General features: G+C 38.8%; 1 protein-coding gene across 5 annotated transcripts in view; it reads right to left on the reverse strand.

Moving 5' to 3' along the window:
- The window catches only part of clip2 (CAP-GLY domain containing linker protein 2), a 99,920-nt gene extending 78,591 nt beyond the window's left edge, over nucleotides 1–21,329 (reverse strand). Inside the window, exons 1-3 of one of the 5 annotated variants that reach the window (XM_088615686.1) lie at nucleotides 21,252–21,329; nucleotides 15,718–15,846; nucleotides 11,573–11,616 (exon numbers count right to left, since the gene is read on the reverse strand). The gene's annotated coding sequence lies outside the window, so the exon portion shown is untranslated. Of the gene's footprint in view, nucleotides 1–11,572; nucleotides 11,617–15,717; nucleotides 15,847–21,251 lie in introns of those variants that run through there. The other 4 variants (XM_088615687.1, XM_088615689.1, XM_088615688.1 and 1 more) reach the window with 4 other exon arrangements.
- Between the last annotated feature and the right edge of the window lie 240 nt (nucleotides 21,330–21,569).

Genomic DNA, 21,569 nt, shown 5'->3' on the forward strand with positions numbered 1-21,569 from the left:
TCTGTCTATTTTTCAAAAAGCAGAGCCAACTCCATTTTCTTAGTAGTGCCAAGTCCCAACTGTGATCAGTCTGTTGTGATTCAATAGGCTGACAGAAGCATTACCACCTTCAAGCCTTATCTCATCTGGTATCAGAAGGTGATCAAGACCCATTACTCATCACTAGTGGAATAAGAGGCCTCTAGGAAAAAAAAGTTTTCTACTGTAAGTGGTGTTGGCAGACCAGTAGGTGTCATACCTTTCTCTTTTCCTGAATTTCTAAACTAAAGCATCACTGAAGGAGGTAGAGTACTTTGAATGACACTTCAAGCTGAAGACCCAATTTGTTGCTTGTTATCAATCCCATGGGACTGGACTGCCATAATTCCAGTTGGGTTTGCATAGCTTGGCCTACAGTACCTAAATTTCTTTTTTTTTTACTTAGTTTAAATACTTAAGAACATGCCATGATTTTGTAAGTGTTCTTCTAGTTTAGCTCTATTTTTCCAGAACTTCACCCTGTAACAGAGTGAAAAACTTTGCAAATGTTATTCTGGCTTCTGCAACAAAACCCTCCTATTTACCGGTATTCAGCATGCTATTTTTTTGGTGTAACAGTGCTGTCTTTATTATTGATACAAAACAGAGACACAGTTTAATTTGTCCCAGATCTCCAGAAAGAGAAGTAGTGCATTATTTACCTAGACAGTATTATCATTTTTTGGAGAATGGGAAAAACCTGTGGTAGTATAGTGGCACAGTGGTTAGCACTGTTGCCTTGCACGGCTGGGGCCCTGGGCTCTGTTCCAGACCTGGTGTCCTATTGTCTGTATTCCCCATGTCCGTGTGGATTTTCTCTGGGCGCTCTGGTTTCCTCCCACAGACCAAAAACATGCTGGTACTGTATGATAATTGGGTTCTAGGAAAATTGGCCCTGGTATGAATGTATGAATATCTCCTCCACAATGGACTGGTGTCCCATCCAGAGTGTACCCTGTCTTACGCCTGTTGCTTGCCAGAATAGGCTCCGGTTCCCCAGTGACCCTGTATTGGAAGAAAAAGTTCAAAAATTGATGAATGGGGATAAACTGACAGCAGGGGCAGTGCAACTGTACTCCACAGACAGTACTTAATCCTGTAGGTGCCCGTCATGAGAACTGCTAAATGATGTCCCCAATTTGCTGTGTTCCTTAGGTAATTAAGACCTGGTACAGCTGACAAGATGTAAAGTTAAGTTAAGGGCGCCTGCTTATAACACATTATTCCATATAAGATTAACTTTTATCGCAAAAGCCAGGATTAGTTTTTTATTTTAATGGTTTGTATTTCATAAGAACATTTTAATTTCATAAGAACATTTAAATAATATAAATATAAAGACCATTACAGTATATACTGTATATAAAAAAGTAGGCGGAAAACAAAGTTATAGGAAAAGGCAGATGAAGTACACTTCTCCACCAATGAAATACTCTGTAGTGCTGTGCTGCCCTAAAATGTTTTTCTGCCCTGTACTGATGTGCCTGTGGATCCACACTCCTGTCGAATCAGGACTGGAGCCCGAACCTCTCCTACAGCGGGGTGCCTGTGAGAGCACGTGAGAGACAGTTTTACAAAAGCAGCTGTTCTGCAGATTGCTCAGAATGAGCCATTAACACTTCAAGCTGTGAGTGGAGTGAATAAAATTAACTTATTGATCCTCGCTTTAATGAAGCCATTAGGTGCGCATCAGAGGGAACACATTCTTGGAGGTCTGCAGGCATTATAAAAAGCTTTCCGAGTGGCCAGGCATTTAACACAGGCTGCCCTCCAAAATGGGAGTTTTTTACTTCACTAAGCAGAGATGAGATGTCTGCAGGTGGACTCTTTAAGCAGGCTGACTCCCAGGAGCAAAGGATTGAAAGCAGCTTGGTTATTTCTTGGCTTTATTGAAATTTACAGCCCTTGCCTCCTGAGTCCATCTATCACTTAAATCTTACTTTTCTGGTAATATCTTATGCATCAAACACAATACAACGCAGAAGGCTTCCAGAGATGCCATTGATAACCAGTAAATAGCTATTATCTAATTCCTGGATCATTCTCGGAAAGTCAGCTTCACATGGTCAGTTTGAGCTTAAAATGCTACAGAAGTTATAAATTCATTCTAGAATCTGCACCCAGTGTAAAAGTACAGCAATAACTTCTCCTGCATTTTGGCTTGAACCCAGGTGTGTTACAATATGTGCTTGATCTCTTTTTTACCCTGTTAAGGCAGTGGTTCCTAATCCTGGTCCAGGTGACTCACACAGGTGCTGGTTTTCATTCTGTCTCATCTTAATTAGATAATTGGAGCCTTATTTACTTAAGATGTTGCTCCAGTTTAATATAAGCATTTTGTTTGTACTAAGTCACAAGTTTGGAGTTTTATGTTGAAATTTCAGTGTTTCATCTGACACTCTTAATATTTTTAAGAAGAAGATCTTTACTTTTACCAGCCAGCACCCCTTTGGTTCTGAAAATACGATTTTGAATCCCTTATCAAAAGTCACTGAAGTAGATCAGTTCTTTAAACCTGAGAGATCATATCTACAAAAGGGATACAATTATATATTTATTTTAATTTCACAGTAAAAATAAAGAATACATGAAAAATACATACCATTTTAGCTTCACCCTCCAATACATTGGTTTTGTGAAACAAAGCACTGACAATCCATCTCGGGAGTAGTGTTTCAAAAATAAATATGAAACTCAATACACACATTCAAAAAGCCCTGTCCTCTGCTGGAATCTAAGGTAACACACAAACCAAAGCAATTATTGAGCCTCTTGCATTATACAGCTCTTCCATTGGTAATAAAATCATTGCTATGTATGCGGAGGTCACTTTTATTAAAGAAATAATGATTTTCTCCTCTTCTCTGTAAATGGTTTTCTATAGTAACCTTCCAGTCAGAGAGTGATCCCTGTTTTCCTTGTGCCTTCCTCAATGGCTTTTATTAAAAAGTTACAGTACTCATTGAATTAGAAGTCGTATAAAAATGATCATAATGGGATAAGTGGGGATATAGCAGACTCAATAACTAAAAACAATTAGGCTCCTAGACAAGAGCCACTGTAATCCAGAGTCACATGCCAGCGAGTACCTAGAAAGCTCCAGCAGTCACAATATCCCAGAGCTGAAACAACCCTCAGCTTCTTGTGAGTATCTGTTTTTTTGGGATTTTAAGATGTCATGACATGTGACAGAGTGGGTTAAAAAGACATCGAGGATCTTCAGTATACCACTGTGATATACTGAACAACAGCACACATCACTATGATCCCAACACTACCATTGTATCACCTTAGTTCTTTGCATTTTAACTGGGATTCTTCTCTTTCAAATCACTCCTGGGATTGCAGGTCTTTCATGTTGCTCCTCTCTTGGGAGAAACTGTATGGCCTTCTAGACTCATAGGCTGTCTATCATGTTACTTACAGTACAACTATACTATATATGAATCACTCTATTCAGTCTCCATCTTCTTTAGTACTCAGACTGATCAACTGCCTCCTAATTCTTCATCTTCAGTCAGTCAACCTTCACTCCAACAGAACGAGGATCTGGAGTAATTAACTCAACTAACAGTAGTTGAATTCCATTCTTTAAATGGTAGATTTTAATCTACAACCATTAACCTCTCAACTTTCCAAACTGATCCTGTTTGGCCAGGGACACCTCTATGTAACCAAAACCCGCTTCCCTGACACAGCATGGAATGGTGTATGGTTCTCATACACCGAGATGGTGTATGTTGATGTTAAGGCCCAGGGTGTACTTTGGACTAAACTAATGCAATCTAGACTCCCCTCTCTCAGCTGTAGAGAAAAGGTAAGCTGCTACCTTGCCAAAATGCTCCACTTCTCCAGATGCTTACACCTCTAATCAGCCGTGGTTCAGCTGTCCACCCCTGTTCCTCCACAGTACATTTAAAAAAATAAAGAACTGCAGGTTCAGAAACTAGGTGTATTTGTCTGGCTGATACACCATGGTGTGTAGTTACCATCTGTTGGATTATGACTGAATGTCTCAAAATCAGAATACCTCTTAAAGTGAAAACTAACCATAATCCATTCCAATCTATTGCTAATGAGCACACCCACTCTCCACCATTTCAGACTAGAGTCCAGGAAGAGGACTCCATTTTCCTTCCTAGCTGGTTTTATAAGCATATTAATTAGTCCAGATAAGTGCTAATTATTCATTCATACTGGCTGTATCTGAGGAAAACCTGTTTCAACGTGGTTAAAAACAGGGTGCAAATCTTACCTTTCAACAGGACAATGATACAAAGCTACATTGGAGTGACTTAAAAATAAAAACAATTACAATGTTTTTCAGTCGCCCACTCAAACCTTTGGCACCTACCCTGATTCCCCAAACATCTCGAGAGAGCCTGAGCAAAACTGTAAAGAAGAAATGGGCAGAAATTGCACTAAGCCAGTATGCAAAGTTGGTTGAAATTTACTCAGAAAGACCTGCATACATATGTAATGGCTGCTAAAGGTGCATCCATCAAAAACTGAGCTTGAGAGCCTGAATACTTCTGCAATCCACATATTTCATTCTTCTTAGTATTTGTTTGACGTTTACTGCAACGTATTTACTTTTGGAAGTCCTCATTTCAAGCATCCAGATTTAGAATAAAAATATTGTATGTGAATCATTTTATTATTTCACGAAATGGAACACCACAGGAAGGGCTTGAATATGTTTGCCAGGCAGTCTATACATAAAGTTTTTTTTTTACAAAACAAACACAACCTTCAGCCATAAATATTTTCTCCTTGTAGCTTCTGAGCACGTTTTCTAACAAAGCTTTACACAGTCTTGATAAGAATATTGCTTAAAACTGTACCATGATCTATGAGCCTGAGCTTTCAGCTGATATATTTGTCACTTTTCAAAACAAAGAATCAATTATATACTTTGGCAGGGGATCAGCAGGGTTGAAGAATGTAAGTTTGTAACAAAATCCTATTCTGTGAAACTTGTTTGCTTATACTATAGCTTGTGAAGAATTTGAAGCCTAATAAAAATGCAGTTAGAAAAATAGTATGGATACAGATACAGTATACAGTACAGTACAACATCACATTTTCACAAAAACAAGAGGGCTACAGGGTGGAAATATCTGTTCTTAGTAGAACTGAATTAGTTACTTTGTGAATATTTGGTAATGTTTTGTGCTCAAGGAGTTCAATAACACTGTAAATTAAGACACATTAGAACTGGCATCTTAAATAAATTTTATTGAAAAACTCAATGTATGGCAAAAAGCCAGGTACTATGTTACTGGTACGTTTTTCAGCTTGCACTGAAATGTACAGAAGGGGTGGTTCTTAGGGGTCAGTGTGATTTCTGCTCCCTGATCTATGGTGGCCAGGAAGTACAAAAGACAAGCAAATAAAACAAAAGTACCTCAAATAAAAAGATAGGGGCAAACAAGAGTGCATATGCAAATTCGAAAGATGTTGTACAAACTAAAAAAGAGTAGACGTTCAAATTAAAGAAGTGTGGACGTGCATTCTAAAAAGTATGGACAAGCACATGAGGTGAGGTCGTATAATCCTAACAAAATGTGGACGCTCAAATTAAAAAGCATGGGCGTACAAACTAAAAACCTGAAGTGCATTTAAAAAAAAATGTGAGAAGCAAATTAAAAAGAGAGTTCAGTTTGAATTTGTTTAATTTCCTTGTCTTTTGCACTTCAGGGCCACCGTACTGATTTATTTCTGGTGAAAAGTGCTTAAGAGCACTTTGAGGCAAACGCAGCAGCTGCACAAGCCCCTTGACAATCCTGAGCTGCAGCTGTTGTGTTAAAGTGTTTTTACTTGTGCAGCTTGTTAGTGTATGCAAGTGTGGCACAGATAACACAGATAATGATTTGCACTGCTTACCCAACCTCAGTTACATCTCTTAAGCATTTAGCATTAGGCGAAAAAAAATCATAGAACACAGATTATTTGGACAAAGAACAATCCATTAGTCATCACTCATTCTGCAGAAATCAATCTTTTTGCTTGACATAAAGTTACTATAATGAGCTTTTAGGGAAGAAGTGAGCCTTGATGGCTAGGAAAGCTCTTTCTTTCTGTCTCATTGTGTCACTCTTTTTTTAGGCACTAAAAATATCCATCCATTTTCTACCACTTCTCCCAGTGCAGGGTCGTAGGGGAGCTGTTACCTACTCTGGAGAACAGCAGGTGCAAGGCAGAGTACTATCTGGACAAGACACCAGTCCATCACAGGCAGACAGACACACATTCAAACCTAGAGACAAGTTTATCAGAAGAAATTTAACCTACCAGTCTGTCCTTGGACTGTGGGAGGAAACCGTAGCACCTGGAGGAAACCCAAGCAAACACAGGCAGAACTAACAGACTCTACACAGACACCTCCTTAGGTCTGAACTCAAACCCAGGGGCCCAGCACAGAGAGGCAGCAATGCCCGATTTGATTTTGATATTATTGCAAATAATATTCTTTACGCTAATGTAAGGAAAATATATTGAAAAGCAAGGAGTCTGCTTAGGCTAGATGACTTAATTATTTTTTTAATACTACTTGGTAGATAAAACCAATTAGGATTTCACTGTTTAACTGCAGAATGTTGTCATCCTTTTGTATTATTACAAAACATTGCTAAAATAAAACAGTAATATGAAAAGAAAACTACAGATAATTACAACAAGCACATTAAACAAGAATCCTTACATGGAAAAATGTCAATGATTCTTAAATTAAACCAAGCAAAACAATTTCTTTGCACTTCCCAATTGAAATTCAGTTTCAATTGAATTTTGAAACAGGGGTAATTTAACAGCTTGGTCTTCAGAAGGAGTTTTATTTTTACTTTGGAAACTCTGTAGTTTGAATTCATGTACAGTAATTACAGATGAGGAGTATTAACATGTACTGTATCTTTAGACTAAGTGTTCTAAAATTGATGAACGATTTTGGAACAATTTTTGTATAATTTAAAAGCCTTCATAAGACAAAAGAGCCCAGACGTTTATGTACTGTATTTGGATCAGTTGTTAATAGCATACTCCCGACTGGTAGAGAATAAAAGGTAACTGAAGCATATGATTCATATGGTGGAGGAAATTAAAAAAAAATGTAGTTTCTAAATGTACAGTGCACATTTTTCATTCAATATAAGTAGTGGAAAATGAAAACTGAGCCTGAATATCAAACCATGATTCTCCTGTTGGTTTTAGATTGTATAACATCAATTGCCCAGAGGTATATACTGTACATTTATACTGTACATATCTTAATTGAGCGTTTCTTGCTTTTTATTAACATGTATTTAGAATTTTCTCTGCCATGGCAGAAAACATGGAAGTGGCTCTAGGATTATTCTTCTCAGTAATAATCAGTGCTCTAAAAATGGATGAAAGACCGTAGCTCAAAGTAAGCTACCTTTCTTATGGAGGTTAACCCTGGTTGATGTAATTAAGAGTAGCCAGTCAAATAACATCCCTATATAGGGAACATAAGTTACCTGCTTAATTTCTCGCAATTAAATTGTTTTATGTCTTGTGAGATTAACAATTTAACGGTGTCAGGGCAGCTCACCAGGATCAGGAGTGGACAACTTGTCGTTACAGTTGCAGTATGTCAAGACTAACAAGGCCAATAATACTTATAAAGGCAAGGAAGAAAGACTAAAGACTAATCTGTTTCATAGAATACCCTATGCAATTCCAAAATAATATCCAGTACAAAATATTGTTTACATTGTACACTATACACTAAGGTGCACCTCTATAGGATTTCTGTTTTTATTTTTACCGGTGCACCTACTTTTCAAATGGGTGTAGTAAGACAATTTGACCCCTAAGCACCAGAGTAAGGACCAAAGTGAAGCAATGCGCTATATAGTGAACTGTATATATATATTTTGAGTTTCAGCAAATATCCTGTTAATATATCACTGTTTTTAAAGGCAGAATAGTCTACAAAATATGGCTGTATCTCTAATGAAAGAAAATGCTCCAAGTCCTCTTATAAATGTTCATAAAATAATTGTTCAAGAAAAGTTTCAAAGGACTGGACTCCACTGAAACAATCACACTTTTCTGTTTCTTCAGTGACCCCAGCAAGCACACAGTGACAGGGCATGGTATCAGCTTAATCAATGATAACAACCTGAATTTATTTCCCTTAATGATCAGCTACGCCACTAATGCATGTTGTCAGATGAAATATGAAGCTCCAGGAAGAGCTAAACGAACTGCTCCAAAGTCTGGCTTGATAAATGCTCACTAAGAAAATTACCCCCGCAAAACAAATTACATTTGGATCAGGACTCGTTGGATGATGAATTAATTCAGTCAAGTCCTAGATATTGTTATTTTAAAAAAAGTATTTCTACTTCCTATTTGCAGTGCACAGCACCAACTCTGGGTAACTGGTAAATATGCTTATTTTTTGGACTTTGCTTCAGTTTTCGGTAGAATTTCATAGATTTTCACTCCATAAAGACTTACAGTAGTAAAGTTATTTATGTGTCATTTTCTCCCAATCTTAGAACTAAACTGCGGCTACTATTTTGAACAAACTGCTTAAAGATTCACATTGCATATTTTTGTAGATGCACCATACTATATATCTGAAACATGGCCTATCCTATTAAAATGTGGTGATTTGTGAATGCTGAGCACTATAAAGTGAATATTTGTGAACTATCAAGTCATATAATCATCTTTGTGGAGCATCCAATTATAACACCATCTCACAGTGCTTTCTAAAAAATCATACAGCAGCAGTGCACATAAAATTATTTTGCAGAAAGTTCAATAGTGAGGAAACCACATAATTGAAATAACCCCTGAATGTAGCCCCCTGTATACATGATCTTACTGACAAAACCCTCTACCAAGACCCATCAGAAATATTTCCACTATATCTCATTTTAAATCTAAATTCTGCAAATTGTATATTGTGGCCACTGCTCTATCTTACTGATCCTCTTTCTGGCTGTATTGTTAGGTACTGTGATTTCTTTGTAAAGGCGCCCAAGGTAATCTGGGCATGGTAGGGCACAATAAAAACTGAAGTTTGTTTTTTTCTGGTGATATTATTGCTTGTTTCGTGGTTCAATGAAAAGTCATGCAACCTTTAGATGGAGGCCATTCTCTGAGGGTATATAAAACTATCCCTATTACATCTTCTGTAATCCTGCAATAAAAAAGACTGATACGCAATAAGATGTGTCAAAGTTTGTTGCCTGCTTTGTGCTCTCTATCAGGCTAATACCCAGCCTTACTAACAAGGCTTGAGCAATGGAGCGATAAACAATAATCTTCAACATGTATTCAGCGAAATCATTATGACAGAATTGGCAGTCTTAATTTATTTTTATTTCATTACTTAGCTAATTGCAGGGACATGCAAGGCCTTTTTTAAGAACGCATTAAGTCTTTACCCATATAGAAAAGAGGAAAATAATTTTCTAATACTTTCAACAACATTTCTTTTTCATCTTAAAGAGATAGCTATCCACACTCTTTCTGGAAATAATAGTTTTGCCTCTGGCTAACTACAGTATATATTACTGTGCCCCAAAAGCATCTGAAACAGTGAAATATTCAGATTAGACCTAGATGATGGGAAGCAGTATAAATGATGGGAACCAGACTGAGCTGGTGTTGGATTACAAGAAAAAAATATTTAAACATTTAAACATAGCAAAAAATGAAAAATATATACATATCCTCTCTGTACTGTCACAAACAAGCTTTCTGCAATATAAAAAAAAACGTTTGGGCTTTGAAATTCACTTTGCAGTCTTGCAATGTTAAATCTGAGTGTGATCAGTCTATATAAAAACGGATGCTTCTATTTTTCCAACAGACCTTTTACTTATAGTTGTCAACATTTCCTTCACAATCACAACTGTAGAACCCATTGTTTCTCATTTCTGATTCCACTTTTAGACTGTACATTGAGAGGTGGGAGGGCTGTAAAATGGGTAAATGAGCCTGTGAGACTTGTGCACCAAGTGCAATCCTGAAAGAGACTTCTTCTAGTTTAAGTATCAAATAGAGAGAATGCACAACCAAAAACACCTAAAAAGTGGATGTTGAAAATCAGATCGAGGATACTTGCTATAGAGCAACACTAAACTGGTGGCCCACAATCGCACAGCCACAGGTGATCAGCGCTTTCTCTGACGCTCGGTTCCTCTGAACGAAGCTGTGGTGTCAAGACAGAGACAAGCTGCGTGGTACAGTATGTTGCACTGCCAGAGGCTCAGCAAGTGTGGTTATGCTCCTAGCAGGGCGTTATGACTTTCAGTCCCGCCATGGAAGGGAAAGTGACACTGTTTTGCACAGTGAGTAATGGGGTGTGTTATTAGTGTGCAAGGGGGGTGACATCAACAGGCATGAGGCGTAGTGCCTTTTCGGTACAGTCCTGGATGGGATGATAACTAATGTCCATTTACTGTACAAAAGCATTTTTCAGAGCCAACTGAAAGCTGTCTTTTGCTAGCTAATGAGCTTCAAATTAATGGACCTAATGGCAAATAACACCTAATAGTTATTTTGATATGGGATGCCATAAATTGTCCTTTAGATTGACTTATCAAGTCATGCCCTTCATTTATTACCTACAATTCTTTATCTTTTATAATACCCTTCACATCCAAATGATAGTACAGTAAGCTTGTAGCTAAGAGCATGTCTCACACAGTCGCTGAGAATGCAATTGCATAATGGATCATCACATTCTGCCCATGAAAATAATATTGGCGGAAGATAATTCTACATTTTGAGTGATGTGGAATTGACAATGGGCAGTACATAAACTTGAAGATGGTTTTGAGCTTGCAATGATTTTTATGTGTTTATTCTAAAAGTATAAAAATTAATTGTGACACCTAAAATATTCATTTGTCAGCATTCCTGCAGAAATAAAAAGATGCTGCAGGGCTCCAGGACTGTGAGGGTGCAATGCTGATCACGGGGTCACTGTGCTGACCAGTCTATATATTACAAGGGTGGTGCGATGGTTCTGTGGCTAAGGATCTGCACAAATGTGTGGCCAGCAGAGGAATCATACTCCATTGGGCCCCTAAGCAAGGCCCTTAACTCTAACTGCTCCCGGGGTGTCATACAGAGTAAATTGCTGACCCTTTCCTTTACCCCCCAGCTTCTCTCCTTGTCTGTGTGTCTCATGGAGAGCAAGCTGGGGTATGCGAAAAGACAAACAGAAGGGGACATTCCTCAGTTGCAGCAGCAATGGAATCTGTATTAAGATGCTACTGTATAATTGATATACTACATATATTTGTGTCAGAATGACCTGTGGTACCTGGTTGTAGCTAAGAGCACACCTACTGTTAAATCTAGACAAAGTAGAATCAACCTCTTAAAATTATACACTCTATGTTTTATATACAGTACATAATCTGCATTATACTGTATATATATGTTTATATATTTTATGAGTCCTGGATCAATAACACAGACCTGGCAGCAATCTTATTCACTGCTGGTTTTGTGTAATTGCTGTGTGTAGACCCCCCCCAAAAAACCCCAAAACAAATCTACCCACCTTGCCCACTTCTCTTCCTTTCAAATGAATTAATCTTCACCGTTCTGCAACAACAATTGAAAATAAACAGCGTGATAATCTGAGTGTCTGTTTAAACACTCCGCCAAATGAGTTGCCCTCCAGCTCATGCATATGCAATGGGAGTGAAAGTCAAAACAGCTAATAGCGTTCCAGCTGTCTTGCTGTCTTCCCACAGGGATGGCTGGTTCCGTCACTGATGTATCACAGCCATATGCACTCAATGGTGTTAAATACACCTGCAGGATTAGCCAAAGAAGGCATCTGTCAGCTCAATTATCCAAGTACATCTGTGAGCACTGCACACCTGATGGGCTTCTAAACCATTCTCATGGTACCATGAGTTCTACTTTTCTAAAAGGAGTAATCGAAGGTCATTTGTTCTAAAAAGCCAATTCTACCTGAGGGCCATGTGACCCTGACTGAAGCCCAATGCGATCAAAAGTTGCCTAAGAGATGCTTCTGTTTCCAAAACAGAAGCACTAAGGGCATATTTCAAGCAAAGTCTTTAAAACATAAATGTACACTTTCAGGAACACTTTACTGCAGTTGAAATGTATAAACAAATGCTGTGATAATTTCTAAAGACCTGGGAACAACTGGTGACTTTAGCAGATACAGTATGTACAGAGAAGCAGCTGCATGATGAGACTAAACAAGGCTTCTATGTTCAAAAAGGCATAAGATATTTGCTTGTGAATTTACTACTATGGCATTTGTAAGAATAAATGAAATAATACCGCATATATCATTCCAAGTCTTCAGCCTTTTATATGAGAAATTAATCCAAACACATTGTTGTCTACTGTTCTCTTAATCATATCTGAATTACATTTTTGTAAGATGAAACAGCAGAAAACTGTAACTTTCCCAATAAAGTTTTCTCTTCAAGTTTAAAATGTACATTAGCTTTGATTTGCATTATTTCTACACTATAAAAACACAAAGCAAGTTTAATTCACTGTATTTTCCACACTGACTTGAAATTACTGACATTGGGCACTATACTGTGCTTTCTAATTAAAGGTATTTATAATTAAACCTTCTAGCAAGCCCATTAATTCAGTGCACTCCACAATAAGCTGCAATTAAGCTTGAGCCCCATTTTAATGAATTCTGATGAGGTAAAAAGAAGCAGTATTAACTAGCTTCGTGTTTAGGATACTGATTTCATTTACTGACTAGGTGGTTGAGACATGAACATGCACAGAGCAATAGTTGTGAGTTCAAGGGAAACTCTGGGAATTTAGATCAATACTGGAGTTGGTTAAAATTAGACGTGCTGAAAACAAAGACTGGCAATCAATAGACGTTACTGGTAAGGTGTGTTTTCTGCAATCGTGGAGCTGTGAATTTAACTAATTTAACTAATATTTGGATGTGCTTGCAATCAGTGGGGCTAGATTGCAGAACTGGTGATGTGGTGGCGAGATGTACTGTGCCTAGTGACCCCACTGACACAAGAAGTGATCACTACTGTAGGTAGCTATATTTGAGACAGAAGGTAACAAGCTTGTGAAAACAAACAAAGCCCTCCTGGGAAGGGGCTAGCTTGAGTAACAGCTCGATACAGCAGCCTTTTCACTTCTACACCTCTGTCTGGGGTCAGATCCTCTACAATATTCCTTATGGGAGTTATGTACCTGCTTTCAGAACACTTTGGATCCCGATGCTATACAGTAAGTTGGATAGTGACACCAATGAATTACAAAAAAATACCTGTGATGGATGACAGTAGTTAATGTTTCCAATCAGGACTTGTCAGATTCAATTTTAAGCTTTTCCAAGAAACAGAGCACATTTCATTCTTATCAATGATACCCATCACTACAGTATCTACAACAGCACAGTAAACGTTTATAAGAATGTGGTATATCTATAACTGTGGTAGGTCACTGCTTAATGGTGTTTATAGCAAATGTTCAGGAGGAAGGTTAGATCCTAACCTCTCTTACATTCAGTATATGGAACTTCCCTTTATGCATTCTCATTTCTGCCTCCCCATCTCCACCCTTGCAGCGGCTCCCTAGCTCATTCCTTGAGAAAGTGAGGGGGGTGGTTTAGTCAGGCTGTTTTTTCAGCGAGTTACACCAAACAATCGCTAATACATTTGTTCCTCTCTCATATTAATTAGGATCACATTGAACTACTTAATTAAAACACACCACTTGCTATGCATTATGATATTCGTTCAATCTTCCTTTATTTTTAGAAAGGCTGCATACATGTTTTAATGTTGCTTTCTTAAAACAGCTGCTCTTTGCACTTTGTTAGTTAGATTGGATAAAAGCTTAAGACGTTGCTGTCTTAACCAACAACCATTGACAACATTGATGCACATGTGGTTAAAGTGAGGAGAATCCATCAAAACGGGTCAAGAGGTGGGAATAATTTAGTCTCTGATGTATTTCAGCCCAGGAAGTCTTCATTCCAATTCAGTGTATAAGGGAAATGCAGTTGTATTATCCACAAATTCCAGTGTAGAAGCGTTCACAAAAGAGAATATGAAAAAGTGGCCATGTACTGTAATACTTAAGAATGATAAGAATGGTAGAAAGCTTATACACATTCATTCCATTCAGACCATCTTGCGTGCGTTGTTGCTATTAAAGATGCATGAATACAACCTATCCTCTTCTAAAAGGATTCCACACAAGTCAGCTGCAATAAGGAGTTGGTTCCACACAATTGCAATTCCTGCAAGTATCTGCTATTCTCTGTCTTGAAAGCTTCTGAACTTAATTTGTCATTTTTGTCCCAGGACAAATAGAACACAGCACACAAGATTCTTCAACAAAACCATAAGCAAAATCAAATGTATTGAAAAGTGCCTGAACTCTGACCTGCTGTTTAAGGTCTATCCACTACTGACAAATTTAAGGTTCATTTTTAGGATGCTACTGTATGCGGGTGTTCACACTATTTCCTGGTGTTGGACCCAACTGTGGAATCATTTAGAATAAGTTATCTCCAGACTGTCAGTTCTGCTACATTCACAAAGAAAAGCAAAAAACATCATACAGTATAGGAAAGGGGGGCAGAGTAATCCATCTTGACATGTTGGTATAGGATTTGGATATACAGTACCAGACAATGAAAGATTTGTCCTTCATTACAAATCATGTTCTGCTGCAACAATGTGGCCACTTGACATGTTTTGCTCAATTGGATAAAATAAGATGACAGTATGCAGCTGCCAGCTTCCTCCACTTTCCAGGACTGTGAAGAGGCAGCCATGAGGGCTGAACAGAGAGCATCTCGTATCTGTATTGCAGGGGAGGCATCCAACACATTTCTTTTCACATTTCAAGTCAAGGTGAGCCTTGACGTGACTTGTCATTACCTCTGAGCACGTTCTTTCCCAGGTTTTGTCAACCCTACTTTGAACAGATGTTTTAGAAATACAAGAGGAATTCATTATTACAAGATCTGAGTGAAATGTTTTAGGAATGGGGAACAGTATGGGCCCTGCCTATTCACTGAAGAGAAATTTCTGGATTAAAAACTGGAAAATTGGTCACTGCTTGTGTCTACAGTTATACAAGAAGAAAATAACACAAGAGGAAAAATCTCTGGTGTTGGGAAAATTTCCTTATTCCCAAACACTGATTTTTTTTTACATGATTGCTCTGGAATCTGCAGTGAAACCGTTATGTTAAGAACCAACGTGCTGGGCCAAAGACACCCAAGACCCAGGAGAACTGCTAGCAGTGGGCTGAGAGCGAACAGCTGGGCTGGGCTGCGTGCGGCAGGAACAGGGCTGTGCAGGACCCATGTTGTTGGAGCAGTCTGGGGAAATGGAATGCGGTACAGGCTGACAGGCCAGGGTCGTAATCCGAAACAAGTGTGGGTCGTAGCTGTAGAGAATACGTACACAAGGGAGGGTCTGGGAGATCGGCCGGGTTTCAGTCCAAGTTAACAGCCAGGGTCAAAGCCGAGAGACGCACAGTAAATGAAGCCAGGCGGGTGACTGTGGAACACAATCAGGAGACGAAGCAGAAGGTTGCAACGCAGCAAGCGGGCAAGGCAACACAAGCAAAGCCAAACCCAGGAACAGACACAGACACAAAGCTAGAGGGGCTCGTGTGTCGAAACTCAAAGGCCCGGGTATTTATTCTGAAGGGCACCTGGACAGGCATGGTGGCGAACTGACTCCAGGTGCTCCAAGTGTCCAGGTGATGAGATTCTGCAGCAGCCGCTGTAGAGAGACAGGTTGACAATGATGTAGCCAGCTGCCGCAGCGCAGCTAGATTGCCCTGCAGAGCAAAATCCGGGATGAGCACGACTGCATCAGGAAATTAATGAGTAGCACTGTTCTGTAAATCTACACTTTTATGTCAAGTCCTTAAATATAACAGGATGCAGCAGTGTACACTGGATAAATAAAGAACACATTATTTGCATTCCCACCTGTCTACATCTAAAAAAATAATGTAGACATTTGCCTCAGATTTCAGATGCAGTAAGTTGTGTCTTTTGCAGTATTGTAAAAGATTTATTTGTAAAATAACATGGATGAACACAATATCTTTTTGCTGCAGTGGACAATCAGACCCCCACCCCCTCTATCTAAGGTGAACTGATTCTATAAAGAGAAACAAGAAACTACAAATTTAAGCTGATTACTGGCTGCCCGGGCTGTGTGTCACTGTGCCTTTTTAAAACGCTGTCCTGTGGAAGCAGGAGATAAGGAGAGCTTCGCAGCACAGCAGCAATCAAATTAAGTTCGCCTGTCCGCTGAACACATCGCCACTGGCACTGGCGCTGCTTGGCAAGGACACGTGGGGTCCTGACCTTAAGGAACATTGGTATTCTGGTCTGCACTGGGTCAGACTGAGCAGACAGGAAAGGAGCAGGATCTCGCACTGCTGCATGTGGCACATTTTGATTGATTCATGTAGGAACGACCTTGGCTGGGAAAGGGGGGGGGGGTTGTTTAAATATCAGGATCGTCTGCAGCAGAAGGTGATTTGATGCAAAATAAAGACATCTAGAGAACAATCGACCAAAAATGTCAACATTTTTTTGATTATGTAAGAAAACCTTGGCTTCCATATTGACAAACATACTTAAACTTGAGCTCAATTGTTGACACTACACTTGTCCAAAGCTAACAGAGAGAACGGAGTACAGGACCATTCCAATAACAGAGTCAGAGGGTTCAACAGGGACCTTCAAGGCTGACAAATTCTAATACAATGGTCAGTGCAACCGCTGCACAGCAAACCCTAGACTACTATGACACACATCAGGCTTTCCTGGTTCCAATAAGATCTTGTCAAGTTTGTGACTTTGACTCCCACATCAATGTGTAATGATCTCTCTGGAATTCAAACTTATAAACCTGCAGAACACAGAATCGCCTTTTTGTTTCCACTAAATTGAGAAGTATCATTTTCACCATTCTTTCCACAGCATGCATCTCCTTCCTGGAAAGGACTTTACTTCAAAAAGGCCATTCTTTTGTTTACAAAAACATCACACTTTTAAAGTTAAGTTCAGGTCAGTAAGTTTAGAAATGTACTATTATCACAGCAACTGAAGCTTGTCCAGACCAGTGTTCTTTAAAAGCTCTAGTTATGTGCCATTGAGGAGGGATCATTTGCTTTTAAAAAGCCAGTGATCTGGTTAAACTAGCTTCAATAATTCTGTTATCCCAATTGTAATACTACTGTACCTAATGTTTCCTTACTCTTGTCTCTTTAGGTCAGGCCTCTGATTAACAGCTACATTCCCATGCTTTTGTCACTGGAGGGGATAATTACATGGTAAAACATTGCACAGGCCCTGCACACTATAATATAAGTGCTGCAGTTTATGTTTTTCCTACTTAAATAAGTAGGTTATTGACATTCACAGCACTATAATCTGAAGTCTATAATACCCTCCTGGTGTCTTCTTTGTATTTCTCTCACACATCCCATTCTTTATCACATTTCATTAACACTGGCGGTTTCTGTGCTTTTATTCTAGTCACTGGGGGGAAATAAAAATATTGGTTTTGAGTTCCTTTATTTTGCATGTATTTCATTGGCAGTGCACGCTAAACATTTATACTGTATATATTATCTCATATAGAATTCCTAAGGGATCCTTACTACACAGTGCCTTTATCATAGTTAACTGATTCTTGATTAGATGCTCTTTGCTTACAAATTTGGACGGGGGGCACTACTCCCCATACTGATGGCATGGATGTGTGTGTACAAATGCAGTTGTATAATAAAACTAACAGTGGCGGCTATATTGATGTACTGATGTAGTCACCATGAGACAGGCCCCTATCTTGCGGGATGAAGCATGCTTTGGTAAGATGTCCATAATGCAGTCCATATAGTCACCACTGAAAAACATTGTTCCGAGCTGTTTCAGCAGGAATGATTGAAACTGCTAAGCCTTGTGTTATTATGTAGTTCACATGACACTTAAAAAATTCAGAGCACATGGGACATTTCAGATGAGAAGGCACTGTATGACTGTAATGATTTTGTGTTTGCTTGTACCCAAGAGCCTCATTAAGCCAGTTCTTGATGTGTACTAAGTTAAATGTTTTGGTACAGCAACTGATGTCTTCCTTTCCCACATATTATAAAGATAAATGCAATCCATTTAATAAGGACGTAACCACTTCATTCTTTAATAACATTTTTTCACTTTTTTGGTTTGCGTTTTGTAATTATGCGTTTACCGGTCTAAAAAAAATCATGTTATTAGTCTGCCTTGGTTTACTAATTGAGTCAATGTTGGTGCATAATTACAGTCTTGCTATCATTCAATGGTGCTGTATGTTTCATGTGAATACTTGCCATTACCCATATTGATTGCTTAATTTAAATGTTGAACTTTCAAAAGCTACGTGCAAACATTTTATTGGGGAATGCATCTCTTTACTTCCATCCTATGCTGAAGGGATATGCTTGTCCTGATAAAAGTTCTTCCAATTCTTGAAAGCCTAGCTCCCAAAACAATGTTTAATGGAACATCAGAATGATTCATTATGTCTTTTGTTTCACATATCTTTGTATTCCTGTTAAATTTAGGCCAGGATCAATCTGTTTTAAATCCACATTAAAATAAAGCCTCCATCCAACTGTCACATTTGCCAGCCCTGTCCTTGCTCACAGCTTTCCTTTGGCTGGGTCCAAAAGGGCTCTGCCAAAGGCCACCATGAAGTTTGGAACAGGCTGTTGATGAGTGGCTGAAGATTGCCTTTAATCTAGTCCCCAGTGTGGCACAATCATGTGTGGTGAAGTACCCAGAGGAGTAGACTGAGGGTCACTGTCACTATGAAAATGCAGGAATCCTGTAATGTCATAAGCTAAGAAATGAAGAAAAGAGAGTGCAGTATTCAGGTCATTATTAATTGCAACTTGAAAGGCAATTATTACCCCTTCGTGATAATTAGAGGTTTAGCACAGTTCTGCTGGCATTTTATCAGATCATTAGAATGCAACCAACTGTTCATTCATCTGAAGGGCTGAATTTGTTTATAATGTTCTTCCACAAGTTATGTCTTATTTCATTGTCTTACAGAAAAAGGGAAGCAATCTGGACTTTGGCTTTTCCCGTTTCCTTCTATATCCATCTACTGGCTGGCCATAAAGTCTAATATTGTTAATACATGTTCCAAACTGCTCACAGTTACTGAAGTTGACGTGATGAAAAAATGATGGCTCTGTGATTGTCTTACATATTTTACAAGTGGAAGTCTTAAGAGAATAGCATTTGCATATTTATATTATTTATAGCTAAATGTCAGGAAGTGCACAATAAACTCAAGATGAGGAAAAGATGTACAGTATATAACATTTTGTCCTTATTTCTTGGAAACTAATTTGCTTCAGCGATTCTTTAATATTTGGTCAAATGAGATATGCCAATGAGCTTTCTTATAGCCTACCAGTTCGGAATAATGAACCGCTAATTAGCTCCGCTCACTGCTTCGAGCAGGAGAGAAGAGATAAGGACCACGCATGCTTTCATATGAAATGTGCACCATCTACCATTCCAGCTGAATTCCAGACATGCTTGCCTTCTGTGCGGGTGTTCCTCTAGTGTTTACATCTTTTTCATGTGCTCCCATTTTCTCCCACTTTCCACAGATACTAACAAGGTTAATTGGTATCTCTAAATTGTGTGCCCTGCAATGAACTGGCATTCTGTGTAGGTTAAAATCCCACCTTGTACACTATACTTTCAGGACAGTAACAGTAATAATTAATAATTCATTGCCTTTATATAGTCATTTTTATTTTTATCCCAGTGCCCACAGCAGAGTGATCAATAAGAAAAGTGATAGACGCATTCGAAATAAATTCTCGCCAAGTCACAGAAGTTGCTCCTGTATTCAAAGTCAAGAATACTCGAGCCCTACAAACAGCAGGGATATTTAGTCAACTATGGTCATACTGTAAGAACCTGAAAAGCTATGAGAATTATCAAATTGGTCCAATTAAGGCATTCATGAATTAGGCTTTTAAATGCAGAGTGGTGTTGAAAGCCTGCGAACATCCTCCAGAACGAAGAGAGAAATGAAGAGCAGAGCACACTGCCCAACGGCCTCAATGCCCCGCCTTCCCATGTCCTGCCCCGCCCAGCCAAGCCCCGCCCTCGCATGTCCAGCCCCGCCCAGCCAAGCCCCGCCCTCACATGTCCAGCCCTGCCCAGCCATAGGCTCTGCATTCACCTGTTGAGCAGCTTGAGGGCTCCCTAGTGACAGAATCCTAGTGAAATTCCCTTGCTTCATGTCCTCACAAACAGATTGATTTCTTTTGTGCTGGAACAAATGTTTTAAGCAGAAACCTCAGAAAATTTTGCAGATTACATATTGTTAAATGCGAGAGAGGATGAAATCATGAAATAACAGAAAAAAGAATGAGAGGTCAAATACTCCTCGAAGCGTTCCACACTTAATTAGCTCATACTGTGCACTGAAAGCAGTGAGAAAAAAAACACAAATCCAATTTACAGTTTCTGAAGGATATCAGTACAAATATTCCAATATGAATTGAAAAAATATCAGAATGCAGATAATGAAGAGAAAAATAAATGAGAAATTCAAAGTAAATTACATTTTGTAATTAAACCAACATTTTCTCATGTTGTAAAATATGTGCTCTTGAGTTCTGTCAAACAAAAAGACTCTCATTTTCTTGGTGGTTGTATGACTTCCCAAGTAATGAGTAGGTTGCAAAAGAATATAATTTCTATATGGTTATTCATTGTTAGTGTCAATAAAAACAATAAAAATAATAGCATTTTCAATAACTCATGAAAATATGCTTCTGAGGGTTTTATACCTTCTACCTCATAAATTGTGTGTTCTCTCAGGAACACCTGAGTTATTGCAAGTTTTATTTTAGGACCTGCAATGGAAATAACATTGTTTTTAACATTTTCATTACTAGTAACAAAACTGTGACAGAGCAGTCTGTCACTGTGGCAAATGGAACATGCTAGGACAGGGGTGGCAGAAGTTAACAGGCTTATGTTTTTCTAAAACACCAGAGTGCATCAGATCTCACCAATCTACCCTGTTTGTCTCTCAGCCTGTGGGTACACACGCAGGTTGAGGAAATGAGGAGAAAGTACTGGTAGAGAACATGATGTTTAGAGAAATGGCACGAAAGAAACAAAACAGTGTAGAATGCCAATAGCTTACCTCTTAACAGCACTGCATGAGAGGAGAAGCCAGTGCCTACTTGTTTGTAGGGGGTCCTCAGAAAGGTCAAAAGGTTGCAAACACATAGGAGACTGGTAATATGCCTGAAACTTAGCTAGTGGAACATACCATTGCTGGAATGCTGAGAGGGGAGGTTATCAGAGCCTAAGGCTAATGCTAAAAATGGCAACCAGGTATAGAAGACCTAATGAATGTCTGTCCTGTGTATTGTTAAGGGTTTCATGTATTTGTGTGTCCAAGTAGTCTGGACTACTGTGTTATGTGTTGTTTCTTGTGAATTTTATGTTTTACACCTAG

This window comes from Lepisosteus platostomus, chromosome 22 (genome assembly GCF_059453375.1).
Source record: "Lepisosteus platostomus isolate fLepPlt1 chromosome 22, fLepPlt1.hap1, whole genome shotgun sequence".
Classification (NCBI taxonomy): Eukaryota; Metazoa; Chordata; class Actinopteri; order Semionotiformes; family Lepisosteidae; genus Lepisosteus; species Lepisosteus platostomus.